The 18,337-nt window shown below is 40.7% G+C and overlaps 1 protein-coding gene across 1 annotated transcript in view; it reads left to right on the top strand.

The window, feature by feature from the left end:
* The window catches only part of LOC131929564 (uncharacterized), a 50,538-nt gene that overhangs the window by 10,655 nt on the left and 21,546 nt on the right, over positions 1-18,337 (top strand). The gene's annotated exons all lie outside the window — the stretch shown is intronic.

Here is an 18,337-nt window from a genome sequence, read left to right as displayed (position 1 = left end):
ATTAATTAATCGGGTGGCTATTAAAATTATCGCGAAATATTATTTTAAGTTACGTTTAAATTTTTTTTTTAATTTTGGAAAAAAAAATGATGTTGCTGATTCTTCAAAAACAAACAAAACGTTAATGAAACCATACTTCCGCAACAACTTGACGCTTATATTTTTGTTTGTTTATACAACTTTTCTTTTGTCTATGTAGCTTTTCTAGAAGTAACAAAAAGTGTACCATATTTCTCAAATGCTTCAGCAAGTAGTTTTGTTGATTAACCTTATCCCACCCACATGTAAATGATGACCCATTAACCCTCATATACCCATCTTAACACACTGCTTCATTAACCCTGATTAGCCCACAATAAAATACTAGTATTTAATGTGATGTTACCTGGAAAAAAAAAGGGGGGGGGGGGTGGATTTTTCGTATTAATACAGAGCACTACTGATATACCGCAAATGGGGTCATCTTTAATTGACGTCATGCTTTTTTTGAAGTTTTTAATCCCCTCCCCCTCCCTTCCGTCACACATTATCACAACAAAAAAAGCCGAACCCCTAAAATGACTTCAAACATCAGCCATCAACCTTCTCCCTCAAAATTGCAGTTTTATTTTGTTAACGTGTTTTTTTTCTCTAAAATATTGACTGAGCATTTTTAACATAGAGTATATATCAATTACTTAATTTCTGTTACAATTTATTATAAAAACAGTTTTAAAACACGCGAACTGGTGGCTTAAGTTCAATATCTAACCGTACTTGTTAGAAATAGAATTTTAGCCATTAAGAAAATGCAAGTGTGACGTCACACTAAGTGACACGATCTGAACCTCCCCTCCTCATTACACGTCTTTTTTGGACGACCCCAAGCTGAAATACCAAATTCGTTTTAATACTTAGAATCGCCATCGCCCAAGACGGTTATCCAAACAGTAACTACCTCTCCTACGATGACTAAACTTCTGTCCTAACATTTACTGTTGGAAAAAGTCAATCCACTCAATATTAGGTGAAAATCATAACAATTAGGTGCATAAAATAAGTTCCGATTATTATTTTATAAAATTACCTAACCACTCATCATACAATAGATGTACCACCCTATTCAAGGGTGGGAGTGGGGTGGGTGGGTGGGGGGGGGGCTCTATTTAAATTGCTTGTGCCTGTTATTATCGTTGAACGCTAGCTGCGTGTTTTTTACTGTTGTTGGGGGGGGGGGGGGGGGGTGTCTGTATGGACAAGTTTCGTGACAGTGTTCTACGGACATGGGGGTGGGGGGGGGGGGGGGATTACCGGGGCAGAAGGATATATATCAAAAGACAAACGTGAGTTGCGATTAGAAAATTAGAAATAAGGAGCAGAGTGAAGCCTTGTGGTTATTTGAAACATTTTATAAATAGTCGGTTGTGAAAATCAAAGATTTGAGTTCAATAAACCGTGCGAAACTTCACATGTTTTCAACCAGGCATTGCTGCCTACACTATACTACTTTTAATGGGACGGCGTGTTGTAGTGGCAGAGCGCTAACCTGAAAGTCTCGAGTTTGAATCCGGGGTTCATTTCAAAAGAACATCCCCGAGTCCCTCAAATATACCTAACACTCAATCCCCTCATATGCCGAAGTGAACTCTACTTCACTTGCCCCATGGACCGTCTGGTTCGAAAAGGTAATTTTACTAGACTACTTTTTAAATACATTTAGGCCATAAATAGAAGGATGCATAAGCCTATATCTCCAAATGATTTTTTTTTTAAAACAATTAATGCAACAATTTTTTAATGCCGAAAAATTAAATAATCTACATTTTTAGAAACGTTTCTATTACCTTTCTTGGAACCGCAAAATTAATCCACACTTCTTTTCACACAATCGCCATTGCCGCGTTGAAAATATATATGCTAGCAATTTGGCCCGTCTTTAAACGTTTCTCATCGCAAAGCACAAAATACGCCGTGAGTTCACCTGTAGAAACTTGATTTCTAAACAACAGGGCAGGTTGTTGGTAGTGATGCCGGCTTTCGGATTAACTGACCACTGCGGTCTGGTTGTTTTAATCAACATATAATTAAGCCCGTGGGGTGTCGTCGTCCCCCCCCCCTCTACAGTCAATATTGTCCCCGAGTGCCCACACAAACAATAAACACGATCGTCGTGTTGTTAACAACACATTCCCCCACAACTCTGTGTTACTACGCCGTGGTATTGTTTCCCCCTTTTGTTGTTTGCATGACGTCATAACGTTATTCTCTCGACCAACTCTGAATGACGTCGTGACCAGAGCTCATCCTGGTGCTACACCGGAAGTGGAACTGACCGGGAGGCAGTGTTGGTCCCGGCCAGGTTCAAATCCAGGGCTGGTTGACTCAAACGGTTGCTGTCGTCACGTGAAGTTGTGGACTCCCCATAGTACACAAACTCTGGAATCTTCGGCGGAATGTGTAGTCTTGACGTAAAAACTGAAAACTGCGACTCGTTTTTATTGCGTAATATCTGGACGTAAAAAAAATCTTCAACTGCGACCCACCTTACTGCGTCGTATTTTTCTGACGTGTAGTTTCTTAGCGATGTAATCACTACCTGAATATTCACATTGGGAAGGATCATCCCCCTCTAGCAACAATTCCAATATAAAAGCATGTTGTGTTATGTTTATGGAATAATCGTTCCTGGGTATCTAAGATATAGATCTATGTGAACAAAAATAATTGCGCCAAAGCGGTAATTTTTTTTTTTTTTTTTTTTTTTTTTTTTTTTTTTTTTTTGCAAAACAAGCCAACTTGATTCTTTGTTGTAAAAATAAATGTATGTCTATTTTTTTAGTGGCGATAGTCTATTTTTTATACTATTTATTGACAGTATGATTATCGTATCATTTTTAGAATTAGCGAGTTTAACTGTCAGATTTTCTGTGTGTGTGGAGAGAGAGAAAGAGGGGGGGAGGGGTTGAGGTTTAAGGGGTGCTTTCTGGTGCAAACCATCGAGCAGTGGGGCGATCAGTGCACGCCCCTGCCACGCCCCTTCCGCTTGTTTGTTTGTGCTCTTGTTTGTTTGCATGCAGCTACGACGGAGTTGGCCGACACCGCGAGAGGAGAGTCAGGGGGGTGGGGGCAGATGGTTGAAATACCTTCAGTCTCGAAACCCCCGTGACCGCGGTCCTTAGGTACTCCCTCCCCTGGTATGATGACCCGGGATTAATCAATATTTGACCGCACGCTGTCCGGTCAGACGTTTTAGCAGGCATTTGATTGGCTGGTGGGGCGTCTTGGGATACGTGGGGGTGGAGGGGGGGGGGGGGTCCCGTGTTCCAGACCAACGATACATGGGATTGTTTTTTTGTTTTTTTTTAATTGACTGGGGTATGTGGTAAACACATTGAGAACCACTGCCCCAGAATGATGTTGTGATTGGTGAAGAGGGCTTGAATTTTATTCACGTTTTGGAGAGCGTTAATGGGTGACTACGACGGAAGATGAATTTGTCGTTACTCATTGTGTTTATTTATTTATTTTTCTGTTTTCTTTCAATTGGAAAAATTTTTCGATAAAATGTGCAAGTCATTAGCTATAGACTATGAAAATATATTGGTAAATAGTAAGTACACTTCGATTTTTTAAAAATTCGATCACCAAATTTGATTATCACTTAAGATCACCAAATATGATCAATACATTCAGCACCAAATTAGATCAATAAAATCAGATCAACAAATTAGTGCGCCATACTTGATAACCAAAACAGATCAACAAATCACAACACCAAATTCGATCACCGAAATTCGATCATCAAATCAGTTGACCAAATATAATCACTAAATCAAACGACCTATCAGATCACCAAATTAGATCATATAAAATGAATATCTGCAAACGTTACCAAAAAAAATTCTCACCTGTCCACAATACCCCAACAACAGGTGCAATGTCCGCTTGAGCTATGATGTAATCATGTCGTCTCCCCTGTTGGGTTACGTCGCCCAACTTCGTATATCGTTCCTAGAGTGCGTTGACTTTGCACTTATACGTCCAGTGTATGCAGATAGTGCACCGTATTTATGGGGTGGGGGGGGGGGGGGAGATATCTGTGTCGGCGTTTGTGTATAAACATTCTATAAATGGTGTGGCTATTCTTGTTTTCAAAACAGTAAAATAAAATGCCTACGGCTGAAACGTTATTTTTATGTTTGTTTTGTCCTTTTAAATATATATATATATATATATATATATATATATATATATATATATATATATATATATATATATATATATATATATATATATATATATATATATCCATGGCATCAATACGTAAATTGGTGGTAGAACTCATTTTGGGGGGTTGCAGAATTTCTTTAAGGTACCTCTTGGGGGGGGGGGGGGGCGAGGCACCCACATACCTTTGACTCGGTGGTTCTGAACCTTTTTGGTAGTACCGAACCCCGCCAGTTTTATATTCACATTCTTTGAACCCTTCTTAATAGTTCTATCGTCCGCACTGAAAAAAATCCGATCGAGAATCCTATGAGTCGGGTGTGTGTCTTCATCTCCACCGAACCCCTGAGACTGACTCACCGAACCCATGGGGTTCGATAAAACCCAGGTTAAGAACCACTGCTTTAACTCCACGCCTTTAGCTCCGCTACCGAACGCTCCCAACAACTGAGCTAGACGGTAAAAAGTCCTCATCTAGTCGCTCATATCCTATCAAAATGGTCGCCCATATCCCATTAAACTGAGCATCCAAGCCCTTGAAAATCACCTCAACAGGACGTAATACAATTCTTGCTATGTACATTCATGAAGCCACATAGGTTTCCCACGCTATAAATAGCCACTAGTCAGTCAACAAAAGATTATCCTTGTTGTGAACACTTCTTAGCCAGATTTTTAACGTGTTGGCGTCAGTTAGAAAAAAAAATAATATCCGTCCTCGCTTCATAAAACAATAAGAAGCAATAAAAACAGTCTTAAAGATATATCGCTGTTGCTCATTGTGTTATACAGAGGGGTTTTTTTTGTCAGTCTTTTTGTTATACAGGTAGGACTCTACTTCACCGGTCAGTACATAATATATATAGGACCTTGTGTATATCAGATAGAAGTAGATCGTCGCTTATACAGGTAGGACCTTGCCTGTTGTTATATAGACAGGACCGTACCTATATCTAATTTAGGTAGGACCCTGCCTGTATATAATATAGGTAGGACCTTGCCTGTATTTAATATAGACATGACCTTTCCTATATCTAATATAGATAGGACCTTGCCTATATCTAATATAGGTAGGGCCTTGCCTAGAGCTGATCCCTTTTATTTATTTCATTATGTTGCCGCCGTTACGTTCTCGCATTAAAATAATTATTCTGCTAAATTGTTTTAAACTAACGTGTAATGCATGGTCGTCGCGTGTGAAATATGTAGCCGGAAGCCGGTTCAGTCAAGTCACCCGAAAACCGGAAACAAGTCATTTGTTGCACCCCTTACCACCTTTATGGTGTCATTTACGAAACGCGGTAGTTTATAATTATCACCTCATTTTTTACCTAGACTCAATTCTATTCTAAACTTTACCTAAACTCAGTTCCAATCTAAAACTTTACCTAAACGCAGATCCAATCTAATACTTTACCTAAACTCAGTTCCTATCTAAACTTTACCTAAACTCAGTTCCAAACTAAACTTTACATAATCTCAGTTCCAATCTAAACTTTACCTAAACGCAATGCAAACCTAAATTTTACTTAATCTCAACTCTAATGTAAGATTTTCCTAAACCCTATTTAAAGGTAAATTTTTTACCTAATCTCACCTCAACCCTACCTGTCGTCACCTGTACCCAGAGTTGTGTCTCTTTGCACCCATTAACCTGACATGCTTTCTGGTAGGCTTTTTAACCACAGACTCAGGTGTCGAATGAACTGACATGTCTCAGTTGTCATAAACTCGCACCCACTGACATCCGTTGTCAGTGTCAGAGAGACCGTGTCAAAATTATACCCAGACAAGCCTATACCCCACCCACCCCCACCACCCCACCCACCCTACACACTAACTACTGAACAGACGTTATCAAACAGTAAATTAAATCCACTCGAAGCTGGTGTTTTATGGGTTGCGGTTGTAAAACCTATCTTTGGTAATTAAATCAGTTGGGGTGTTAGGAATGTTTTAACGGGTTAAGTCAGGGCAATTTTATTTCTTCCTTCGTACCAGCAATCCCACAGCCCCACATGCACTCATTTACCTTATGTTTCTCCCCGCTGGGAATGTTTACGATTTTTGGACAAGAGTTCTCTCCCTTTCTCAGTAGATGATAGTTCACTCCCCTCCCCCGTCATAGGGCAATAGTGTTCTCCCAATGAATTTATGAATATAAATTAAAAAAAAAAAACAACAGGTTGATAATATATGCCAAGTCAAGAAAAAAAAAGAAAAACAGGTTAATAATAAAAGCCAAGTCAAGAAACATATGAAATCTACTTCATATGCCCTGTAGATAGCTGGGTCTAAAAAGGAACTTAACTTTTTTTTTATTACTTCCCCTGAATGAAACAGTGTATCGGCTCTGTAATGAGCGCTTCAATAATCTGTTTACTATACACTAACTTATATAAACCTGGGCATGTTAATTATGCCACAATGGTTTGTTTACACGACCCAGATCAGGTGCCTACGTGTCATGTCTCAGTCTCATCTTTTCCCGTTCGTGTCCAGCACACACACATGGGGTAGATGAAGTAGAGTTTATCTGTTTTCATGCTCTCGACGATCAAGGGGTTAGTGCTGTCAGCACTGTCCCCAGCCGCCTTAGTGTCCCTAACGTGAGTCAGGTACCTATTAGAGATTTTGAAGGTTAAATGCTCATTAAATAACTTTTTAAATTTCTAATAATATTGTTAAGCGGAAAATTAATTCAGCTTTTATTTCTATTTTTTAAAGCAACTTCAGTAATTTTTCGATATTCGGTCTTCGTCTAATAAAAGAAAAAAAAATTCAAAATTTCTTTAAAATATTTGGATGAAAGTTGTATTTTTACAATGTTAAAAAATAAATAAAAATAAAGTATCTATTCTCTAATTGAAATGATGTTTAACTGATTTTTTTTAACATAAAAAATGATTTTGTTTACTGTAGACGTAGCTAGCTTATAGTTTTTAAGCAACTCAGTCTATGTAGACAGTTTAGTATGTAACACAAGTGACCAGCTAATCTAGACAGCAGCGCGTCACAACAAAACAATAACCGGACATGACGTCACGTCCGCCTGATTAAACCTACTCACCTGGGCGTGACCCGGGGGCCGTATTGTTTTAACGACCGGGGTTAAAATCACAAGGGGGTCAGGCGATTATCTGGGCGGTTCCCAGGGGTTATGTTTGTGTTGTGCGGGTGTGGCGTGGTCAGGTCTAGCGTTGCATCAGACTTAAATGTACATAATTTTTTTTGTTATCTGCTTTCATTGTCTGATAGCTAATTATGGTCCGTTGTGTTTTATATTGCATCCTAATTAAATACATCTTTTTTTAAAAATCTGATTTCATTATCTGGTCATAAAAAACGTGTTTTTAAATAATAAATAATATCTGGCTTTTTTATTCCTAAAAGGATCCGGCATTTATTCTTAAATATCAAGCTAATTCTGTTGATTTATCTGGCAAGTCTAATTATGTAGTTGGTTGAGTATTCAGAAAATTTATCTGGACCGTTTTTTTTCATTCAAGCAACTCTTTACCTATGCACGTTTGTACCAGTTATACTTTTTTACTATTTTTTACTGATAGATGATCAAAAGGTAGAAACTGTCTGGATTTCTCAACTCTTCTTCCAGATAGATGTTACCATTTGTATCTGCAGATGTGCCCTTTGTATCTGGTCTCTGTTACAAATGATCTGTCATTTTTTTTAGCCCCATTCGAGACATCCTTACTCGCAAATAATTGGCAAGTTTGATAGATCATGGACATGATATTTTTAACGAAGCTTTCTTTGACAAATTGTGGATTTTGTTTTTCATTTAATAATATATATATTTTTTAAAATTTATTTCGGCTAAAACTGTATTTCACAATCCGCAATACTTGTACAATTGCTACATAGCCCCAGTAGCGTAGCAAGGGGGGGGGGGCGGGGGGGGACATATGTCCCCGGGCGCCGACCTTAGGGGGGGGCGCCAAATTGAAAGTTTGAGGGGGGGGGGTGCAAATGAAAAGTTCGAGGGGGGGGTGCAAATCGAAAGTTCGAGGGGGGGGGGGGGGGTGCAAATCGAAAATTTGCTCCCAAGGGGGCGCCAAATTGAAAGTATGTCCCCGGGCGCCGGGAAGGGTCGCTACGCCTCTGCATAGCCCAGCTGCTTATGATGTCTAGTCGCTGTAATTAGGGCAACCCAATCTAGTGCAGGCTACTATCTACTTTCGTGAAGGCTACCCAAGCAACTGAAGGCTATCCTACTTTAGTGTAGGCTACTCACTCTAGTGAAAGCTATCCGCTCTATTGATGACTACCCACTATATTTAAGGCTACTCACCTTAGTGAAGGCTACCCTTTTTATTTAAGGCTACCTACTCTATTGATGATACCCACTCTATTTAAGGCTACCCTTTTGAGTTAAGGCTAACAGCTCTATTGATGGCTACCTACTTTCGTAATTGCCAACAACTGAAACCATGTAATTTTGAGTTTCTCTACTGCATCGGAGGTCACGTGTCAACTTACTTCCGGCAACTACCCACCCAACCACCCACACTCACATCCACCCCCCCCCCCTCACACACACACAAATACCGTATCAAAAACTTCCTTCCAAAAAAGAATTCCTTACCACTAATTGTAAGGTCTATCCCCCCTGACTTCCGTTTCTATTTTTAGCTAGCCATTAATTATTCCTCGCTGGCCAATTTCACCACTGACGGATGAAACTTACGCACTGATGACGTCAGTCGTGTCATCCTTCTCGGTAAAATAGAAACTCACACTCTAAATTCAGCTAACTCGCTTTAGTCTCTGCACGCGGATATACTTTTGATCAATTGTTTCGTTTATAGAAATTTCACTTTTTGCTAAGCTTAGCCCTGATGTTGGTAACTGTTTCCGTTTGTATAGGTATACGCTACGTGCGTTTTGTCAGAAATTATTTAAAGAGTAATTTAACGTATACTGCGTTCAGCTCATTGTGTGTGATAATATAGCATCCTTTTTAATAACCCATTTTAAATTTTAGAGAAAACATTTCGCGTTTTTATTTTTAGTTTTTTGTTCAATCGAACTTTAGCCCATCCTACTACCATCCCGCAGTTACGTCCCTTTCTTATGTGAGACTTAATTACGTCCCTTTCTTTTGTGAGGCACAGTTACGTCCCCTTTCTCGTGTGAGACACAGTTACGTCCCCTCTCTTGTATGAGACACAATTCTGTCCCGTTCAGATACAAAAATGTACACTACTATGTAGGCCTATACTTATACACTATGTATGTAAACTGTATTAGGCTCTGCTATGTACACTGCTAAGTATGTAGACATTGCACTTCCGCTCCCTAGACATCAGGTCATTAAGTCAGAGCTGTACTTTAAAGTTTGCCGCCACCAACAAAGACTCAGATTTAACCCCCCCCCCCAACCCCCAACCCCCTGCCGTCTGATGTTTATCCAAAAAGACCGAGGGATTAGCTCAACATCAACACGAGCCCAGTCAACATTCTCACAAAAATAACTTACTACCCACCCCCCCCCCCCCCTGAAATACCTCACACAATTAACAATTTTTTTATTAGTTTTGAGAGTAATATTCTATTTATAACCACTGTCCCATATGTTTACTAGAAAGCATGACGATTTGAATAAGTTGATGCTATTTTTAAATTATTTTAAAAAAAAAACAGCAGCCATTTTTTGTTGACTCTTTAATCCGATTGGGACACATGACCTTTGACCAGTGCCGGTTCCAGAGCGTGGTTGTACATGGGCAGATGAAGTAGAGTTCACATGTTTCTAAACACTTTGCCCAACCGTACACGTACCAGTTTGCATGTAGGCCTATCTCATTCAGATCCGATCCTGCAACTTTTAAAACATGGAAACGGTTATTAGAACTGGAGCTTGTAAGGAGACTCGGCCTGGATGGGTTTCGAACTCGGTGCCTCGGAGTGTTGCATGGTGCACGCCTGAGACCTACCCGTAGAAGTTTAACCTGTGATTGTTTGGTAACATTGTGAATGGGACTTAACCTTACACATCATGTGATGATGCGTGGGTTTTTTTTTTTTTTTTTTTTTTTTTTTTTTACATTTAGAACTAAAGCTTAGGCATTTCGTTCTTAATGTTCTTCAGCTTCTAATATGTGCGGAATGGATATCCAATAACTGACTAGCCTTTTTTTTCAGTGATAGATATATTCATCTTATAATCGAATCTTAAATTAATCAAGCGATCGGCATATTCTAATCACCCGTATATGGATGAAATTATCATCATCGTCTTTTCCGTTTTGTGCCCAAGACACATGGGGCCGTCACAGGAAGCTCCCTCCACTTTTGTCGGTCTCCGTCAATTTTTTTTCTGGCAGTGGATGAAATTATAATTTCCCAAAAAAATATCCTAACCAAGATCTTATCCGAGATAATAATATATCCTTGCCGAATACATTATCTCAGACTACAACATATCCCTAAAATACAACCAACATATTCTTGTTACCAGTTTTTCCAAGTAAATTCTACATAGCTACTTTAACTTCCACTACAGTTTATAATACAATCAGAGTCAAGTTTTTTTTTTTCTAGAAACTTACTAAATTACGTTTTTTTAACAACCAAATCCGGAGACTTATTTAAAAGAAAAGAAAAAAAAAGAAAAAAATCTGCATTGCCTCCCCCTTTTTTGCGTCAGTGTTGTTAATCTCCCCTTTGTTTCCCGCTGTACTTGAGCGAGCATCACCTCCACGTCACCATGCACTTTCTCCCTGTTCACGGCTGAGTGATCAGGTGAAAAACTCAGCCACAGCCCTGCCCTGTCACCTGACAAAAATAGGTTGATGGCACAGGTGAGAAGCTGGTATAAACACCTGCGAGGTCGGTGGACGATAGCACAACTTGAACCATTTTGTTTGAGGTGTTTTTTTCTTCTCTCTTTAATTTAGATTTTTTTTCTTTAAGATTAACTTAAGGTTCTACTGCAAGAGGTCTTCCCATTTACTATTACATATAGGCTTTGGATGGGGTGGGATGGGAAATTTTTGGTAAGGGGGGGGGGGGGGGGGAGCAGAGGCGTAGCGACCTTTCCCGGCGCCCGGGGACAAACTTTCAATTTGGCTCCTCCTCGGGAACAAACCTTCAATTTAATTTGCACCCCCCCCCCTCAAACTTTGCATTTGCATCCCCTCCCCTCAAACTTTCCATTTGCACCCCCCTCAAACTTTCCATTTGCACCCCCCCCCCCATATATATATTTATATTTATAATGCAAAACTGCACCTAAAATGAGATTTTAATTTGTTTTTCCAACCCATTTTGGCGCCCCCTAAGGTCGGCGCCCGGGGACATATGTACCCCCTGCCCCCCCCCCCCCCCCCCCCCTTCGCATACCAGTAGTTTTTTTGTTTTTTTTTAGTAGAAAAAAAAATCATTCGCCAAGATTATTCGCCAATTTTTTTTCTTCACCAAAATTTATGTCGCAGAGAAATGCGTCTCACCGAATTTCAGAGCTAGGTTTAGAAAAGACACTATAAAAACTCTCAATAGAAAAATGCCTTAACAACATGTTTTGAACCTTCGTTACATATCAGGAAAACTCATCTAGCAAAAAAAACATAACAAAACAAATTCTTTTTGTAGTCTGACGGTAAGACTTCTCACTTTGGCTGTTCAACTTTTCCAGGTATGTCAGCGTATGATCTAGCTGTCAATCAAGCTAGCTGTACTCTAAGCTGACCCATATTGTCTTAGCGGTCTTGAAATGACGTACCGGTGATGACGTTTGAATGTCGTTCGCGCCCAGATTAAAACTGTGTCGTGGAGTTGTCGTTCTTTGATTAGCGGACGTCTTACAAGGAACATTTTTTGTTGTGGATTTTTGTGTTTATGGTCGAAGGCTCTTTTGAAGTATTAGTAGGTAGTAGTCATCGTTAGGGGGTTAGTGTACTTTGTTTTGTGCTAATGACCTAGGTAGGGTCAGGTCTTGTGAGGGATTTTGTGAGGGTGTGTTCGTGTGGGGATGATGTGGGGGTTGTGGGGGATGTTGTGGGGGTTGGTCTACCATTTTGGATGTTGTGTGTGTATGTTCGTCGCGGACCACCCACCCATTGCTGTGGTACAGTGGCGTTCTTACACGTTTCCGTATACCACATCGCACGGCTTCGTAACGTCATAACACACGGTTTCCGTACATCACAGCTCACAGCTTCCGAACACAACAGCTCACGGCTTCCGTACATGAGAACTTACGGCCTCCGTACACAAAAGCTCACGGATTTCGTACATCAGAACTTACCGCTTCCTAATACCACAGCTCACGGTTTCCGTACACCACAGCTCACGGCTTCCGTACACCACAGCTCACGGCTTCCGTACACCACAGCTCACGGCTTCCGTACACCATAGCTCACGGCTTCCGTACACCACAGCTCACGGCTTCCGTACACCACAGCTCACGGCTTCCGTACACCACATCTCACGGCTTCCGTACACCATAGCTCACGGCTTCCGTACACCACATCTCACGGCTTCCGTACACCACATCTCACGGCTTCCGTGCACCACAGCTAACAAACATTACTGAACATGGCTTCCATACTTCCCAGCCACCTCACACCTCAACTCCACTGCTTCCCCCCCCCCTTCGGATTCCATACACCACCACCGCATACAGCTTCCGTAAGCTGGACCACGGCTCCTACACACACGATATATCTCTACTTTTTAGGAGCGGGGGCGATAGGAGAAATTCTGTCTTTATTGACCATAGGCCAAGTGTTTGGGGAAAGGCGGATACATTAATTACGATTGTGTTAAAATTATATTTAACTTTTTGAAGTAATTTTAGCATAGGGATTTGTTGTTTTTTATATCACGAGATGACAGTGTGGTGGGATGGTCGTTGAAATGGTTGAAATTAACATGACGCAATATGACAACGCTCAACTTAAATCTACAGATGTGGTTGTTAATTAGAGAATTAGAGGGGGGGGGGGTATGTTGTTAGAATGGAATTTGGGGGGGGGGGGGGGTGTGAAAAATCCATCCTCCATCCCTCACACACACGCTTTCATAAATATATTAGAAATAGCCAATCTCATTGAATAGTGTCAACTTCAGGACACTGTCCTTTGTCCTCTCAGGACATTGCCCCCCCCCCCTCTCCGTTCTATTTACTACACTTACAGCTGTTGATGTCACGATGACTCTTGCTTGTGTGTGTGACGTCATCCACCGTGGGGGCGGTCACCCGGCAGTCGCAGTAGGAAACATCCACTTCCGGTGGATCTGCTCTAGGTGGTGGAGTGGGGAAGATGAGTGGGGGAGAGGATATGTAAAGTGGATATCATATATCCAATTTATAACCGAAATATGGATATTGGTTTATTTCACTTTCAAATGAGAAATACAATACCCAAGTTGAAGTAGGGTTTATTTTCCTAGCGTTGTTTCCATAACAACGTAAAAACCACGTGACATGGTGGCGGTGACCACAAAAAAATACTCGCAGTGGGTGACAACAACAAAGTATGACACATTACTCAGGATTATGTTTCTAAATTTAACGTCTTGTTAAAATTAGGTCAAACCGAACGGTTAGCGGTTAAATCACTTGTGTTTACTTAAAGCCATACTTAACACTATCGCGCGTGTGTTAAAGTGATGTAAGTCCGAAATAAATTTTAAATAGGTATTTTTTTTAAACAGATTAATTTCGACTTGTCATTTGCAAAGACAATTTCAGGTGACATTGATGCATTAGACTCGACACCGTGATTTTTATTTCGTGCTGTTTTGACTGATTGTTATATATTATTACTCTATTCTTAGTTGTGTTTTTTTTTTTTCATTCTCGTTGCGGCTAGTTTTGTTGATTTCTGTTCTTTACGCCGACCTATAATTATTTATTTGACTGCTAGATGTATGGTTATTTGCATACGAAGAAGGGGTCGGCGTGATCGATTCGTTAAAGATCATGGTTACTAACCCGAAAAAGTCTCGAGTTCGAACCCTCGGGCAGATGAGGCTCTTTAGCTGGGGACAGCCACTCTTCTAGGTCGGCGTGATCGATTCGTTAAAGATCATGGTTACTAACCCGAAAAAGTCTCGAGTTCGAACCCTCGGGCAGATGAGGCTCTTTAGCTGGGGACAGCCACTCTTCTAGGAGAGACAACTCCAAAATCAAACAACTGCTGCCTGGTAGTTTGTTCTAGGTTGAACAAAGGCTATAGAAGCAAATCCAAAATGAATAGGAAGCTAAAATCGGAGTCAATGGCCTCAATGGCGCATAACCAGCTGACACGTTTACTTAATTGTGTTAGAGGGGATCCCTTCCAACACTAAACGAGAACGAAGAAGAAGTATACGAAGAGTTAGGTGACGGTTTTAGGTCGAACGACGGGGCTGTATCACTTCACTCGCGAGCAACCTACTTAGCAGTGGCGTAGGCAAGGCGGGTTGGGGGGGGGGGGGGGTTATAACCTCTTCAATGGACCCCTATATATATATATATATATATATATATATATATATATATATATATATATATATATATATATATATATATGATTGTATACATATGGAAAAATATTTAAATCCCCCCCATGACCAATTCCTGGCTACGCCACTGCTACTTAGTGTTCATCCCTACCCTTCGTTGTGCTTACCTGTCTTGAGGTAACTGTCTTGTTGATGGCCCGTTTTATGTAACTTTTTTCTTTTTTTTTCAACTTTTAAAAGGATTTATTGTTGAATGGTCTCTATCGTTAACAGACTATAAAAAACAAAACAAAAATATATTTCTATTTCTTTTGAAGAAAAAAAATAAGACGCGTTAAAATTATGGCGATTCGCGTTTTTAAAAAAAAAAACCCTGTCTTGACAGGAATTTTCCGGGGCGCTTAATTCTCTGGTCATTGTTAACGGGACCGGTTAAATAATTCCTACATCTGGTGCTCACAGTGGGGGGGGGGGGGGGGGGGGGTTTGAGGTATGTGAGAGAGGAGGGGAGGGGATTGATTGGATGTCAAGGTGAGTCAGTCTGCGTGCGGGTGGTGTGAGCGCATTGCCCCGGGGAGACAGCTGTTGCTTGCTGTTTTAGTACAGTGAGGGAGTGGTGTGGGGGGGGGGGTGGTTGTGGCGGTCACTGGACCACACGTGAATGTTGTTTTATTGGTGCTGGCGAAGTCACGTGACGTATCCTGTAGATGAGCACAGATCGTGCTCACATCAATCAGATTGTATTGCATGCGAGTCATTATACAACACGGGCATGTAGGTGATTATATAACACGTGCAAGTAGGTCATTGTATAACACGTGCACACAAATAATTATATAGCACGTGCGCACATGTCTTGTTACATAACACAGTATTATATCAATTTTACCCCTTACCTCATACAACACTATGTAACATTCCCCATAAACACCCACACCTCATATTTATATGTTATTTGTAGAAAATACTACTGACAACCCCTTTCCCCAAACATGACTCACTACTATAAAAATATGGCGGTTTTAAAAATAAATTACGGAAATGACGTAATGGCCAGAGAAACAGCTTCTTACACGCCCAAAAGTGACAGCTGTTTTTGACGTAATTTGTGATCGACATTTTTTTAAAACAGTGTACGTCAATGTTTTAATACGTGCGGCCAATTATTCTAAATGGCAAAGATTTTGTAAAAAATAAGAGTAAAGAAAATCGAAGTCAGTATTGTAATAACATTAATCTACACCACCAGTCTATTCCGTATAGTACAATAATTAATAACCGCCCAACCCACTTTGTATTAAACGATATTTGCACAATTTCAAAAATGGATTTAAAAAAGAATTATTTTAAAATTTTCGGAATTTTCGTTGACTATATTGTAACAATATTTGTTGCTAGACATGTAGCTAGGATAAACATGTAGCCCCTGGTAGCACTTGTCAACTATTGCCACGTAGCCAGTATACAACCGGCTACCTATAGAAAGCCTGCGACAATGGCGACATGAGCCTGATATCAAAGGTAGTGTCCGGGCCGGTCCAAGTTTCCTATTATACAGATCTCTTCTAGTTAAGACGAGGAAGTGTTGCATTTAGTTGGTAGTTCCTAGTGATTGCTGTGTGGGACGGTGTGGTCGGGTGGGAGAGCACTCGTCTGCTAGCCCGAAGGTTTTGAATTCGGATCTCGTTCGGGACTCGAGACTGCTTGACACCCCTGAGTCCACTCAGCTCTGATGTATACCCGATTTGCTTTAGGAAAAGTTCAGGCGAATGGACATAGTGCTGATCACACTATGCCTTTAAAAATCGAGGCCAAGAAACATATGGACTCTTATTCTATGGATCGTAAGGTCTCAAGGGAAAGTTACATTCTTGGATAGCGACAAAAAGACAAAGACATTTAGATTAGTTTTTCTTAGACTTATTTTTTGATACGTGTAAAACAGAGTCGTAGCGAAGGGGGGGGGGGGGTACATATGTCCCCGGGCGATGATTCTAGGGGCGCTAAATTGGGTTGGAAAAAAAAATTTAAAAGCTCATTTTAGTTGCAGTTTTGAATTATAAACATTAAAAATATAGGCTGGGGGGGGGGTGCCAAATTGAAAGTTCGTCACCGGGCGCCGGGAGGGGTCGCTACGCCTCTAGTGTAAAATAATAACAACTATTCAATTAATGTGTTTCTGCAACAACTTAAACTCCTGTATGTCACTATATAAAGTATCGTGTAATATGCGTTGTACCAATGTCAAAAATTAAAACCATTTCCCGCGTCGTGTGCAGGAGGGGGGGGGGGGGTATCCTGATCAAGACGCTCGGAAGATTATTGCACGGGGACTAACAAGATGCCCTCGGGCGTACGTTTGTGTCCGCTTCGTCTTATCTGTCTCTGTGTGACGTATGCACGCGTGCATACAAGAGCAAGGCCGTGTTTTACATAAAGGCGATATTTATAAAAATATATATAGATCTCTGTATCCGCATTCTGACAGACGAGTTAAGTCTGATAGATTCGTCGGGGGGAATTAAATCCCTTTAATCTTTTCCGGGTTATTGGCTGGTTTTTTATATATATTTTTATCGTTTAATTTTGATGCACTTTATAATGTGGAGATTATCATTATTTGTGCTCCGGTCATGTTGAAGGCAACTATTCTTTGAGGCCGTGCGGCGTCAAAATGGCCCGTGACAAAACGGCTCCGACAAAAGAGCCGCGTGAAATAGACCCCGTCTAAAGGGCCAGCGACAAATGGACCACGTCAAATTAGCTTCCGGCAAATAGGTCCCCTGTCATTTAGGCTTCCGATACAAGGCCTACGGTAAATAAGGCTCCCGGCAAAGAGGCTCTCGTCATACAGGCTCCCGTCATTACGTCTCACGACAAACGGACTCCAGACAAACGGACTCCAGTCATTATGACTCCAGACAAAATGGCCCCAGTCAGTATGGATCCTGTAGAGACAACTAGTGAAGTAGAGCTGAAATCTTTCTGTGACCTCGGCATTAAAAGGGATAATGTGGTCAGCTTTACGCCGTTAATTTCCCTAATATGTGTTAGGTACCCATCAGAGCTGGGTGGACTCATGGACATTTTACTGACTTGAACCCGGATTCGAACTCTATACTTTCGTGTAAGCAGTATAGCGCTCTACCGCTAGGCCACGCCGTCCCTTAGTCCCTAAGGAAGTGTCCGATAAATCATAGAAATTGTGTATCGAATTGATCACATCCTGTTCTCTAAACCCCACGTGATACCCGGCCTTTTAACCTTTTCATATAAAAACTGACGTCACTGAAGCAACCTAGTAAGCGAACTAAGACCCGGCACACTAAAACAAAATAAAAGCAATAAAAATGAAATTCTTCCAATATCCGTGCATACCTCGTTAATCTCTATAACAAATTATTTTTTACGGTCGAGATAAACCGATAGTTAAATCCCTGTCTTCTAGACGCTCGTTGATTGGTGGAAAAAAATAAAACAAATTATTACCCCCAAATGTTTTGCTCTCATAACCATACCTGTCTAATCTTTACTAGATCTTTTTTTTTTTTACTTAAATTATGTGTAAAAAAAAAATATGCGATCTTTTCTTTGATGATCGCCGGGTTGATATCGCCAGCGTCCCGAAACTGTGTCTCATGGCGGATAAAAAGAATGC

The sequence above is a fragment of the Physella acuta genome, unplaced genomic scaffold, assembly GCF_028476545.2.
Source record: "Physella acuta isolate Inbredline_101_S28 unplaced genomic scaffold, ASM2847654v3 ptg001650l, whole genome shotgun sequence".
Classification (NCBI taxonomy): Eukaryota; Metazoa; Mollusca; class Gastropoda; family Physidae; genus Physella; species Physella acuta.
The sequence above is the reverse complement of the archived record's forward strand: the minus strand, read 5'-3'. Positions and strand labels throughout refer to the sequence as shown.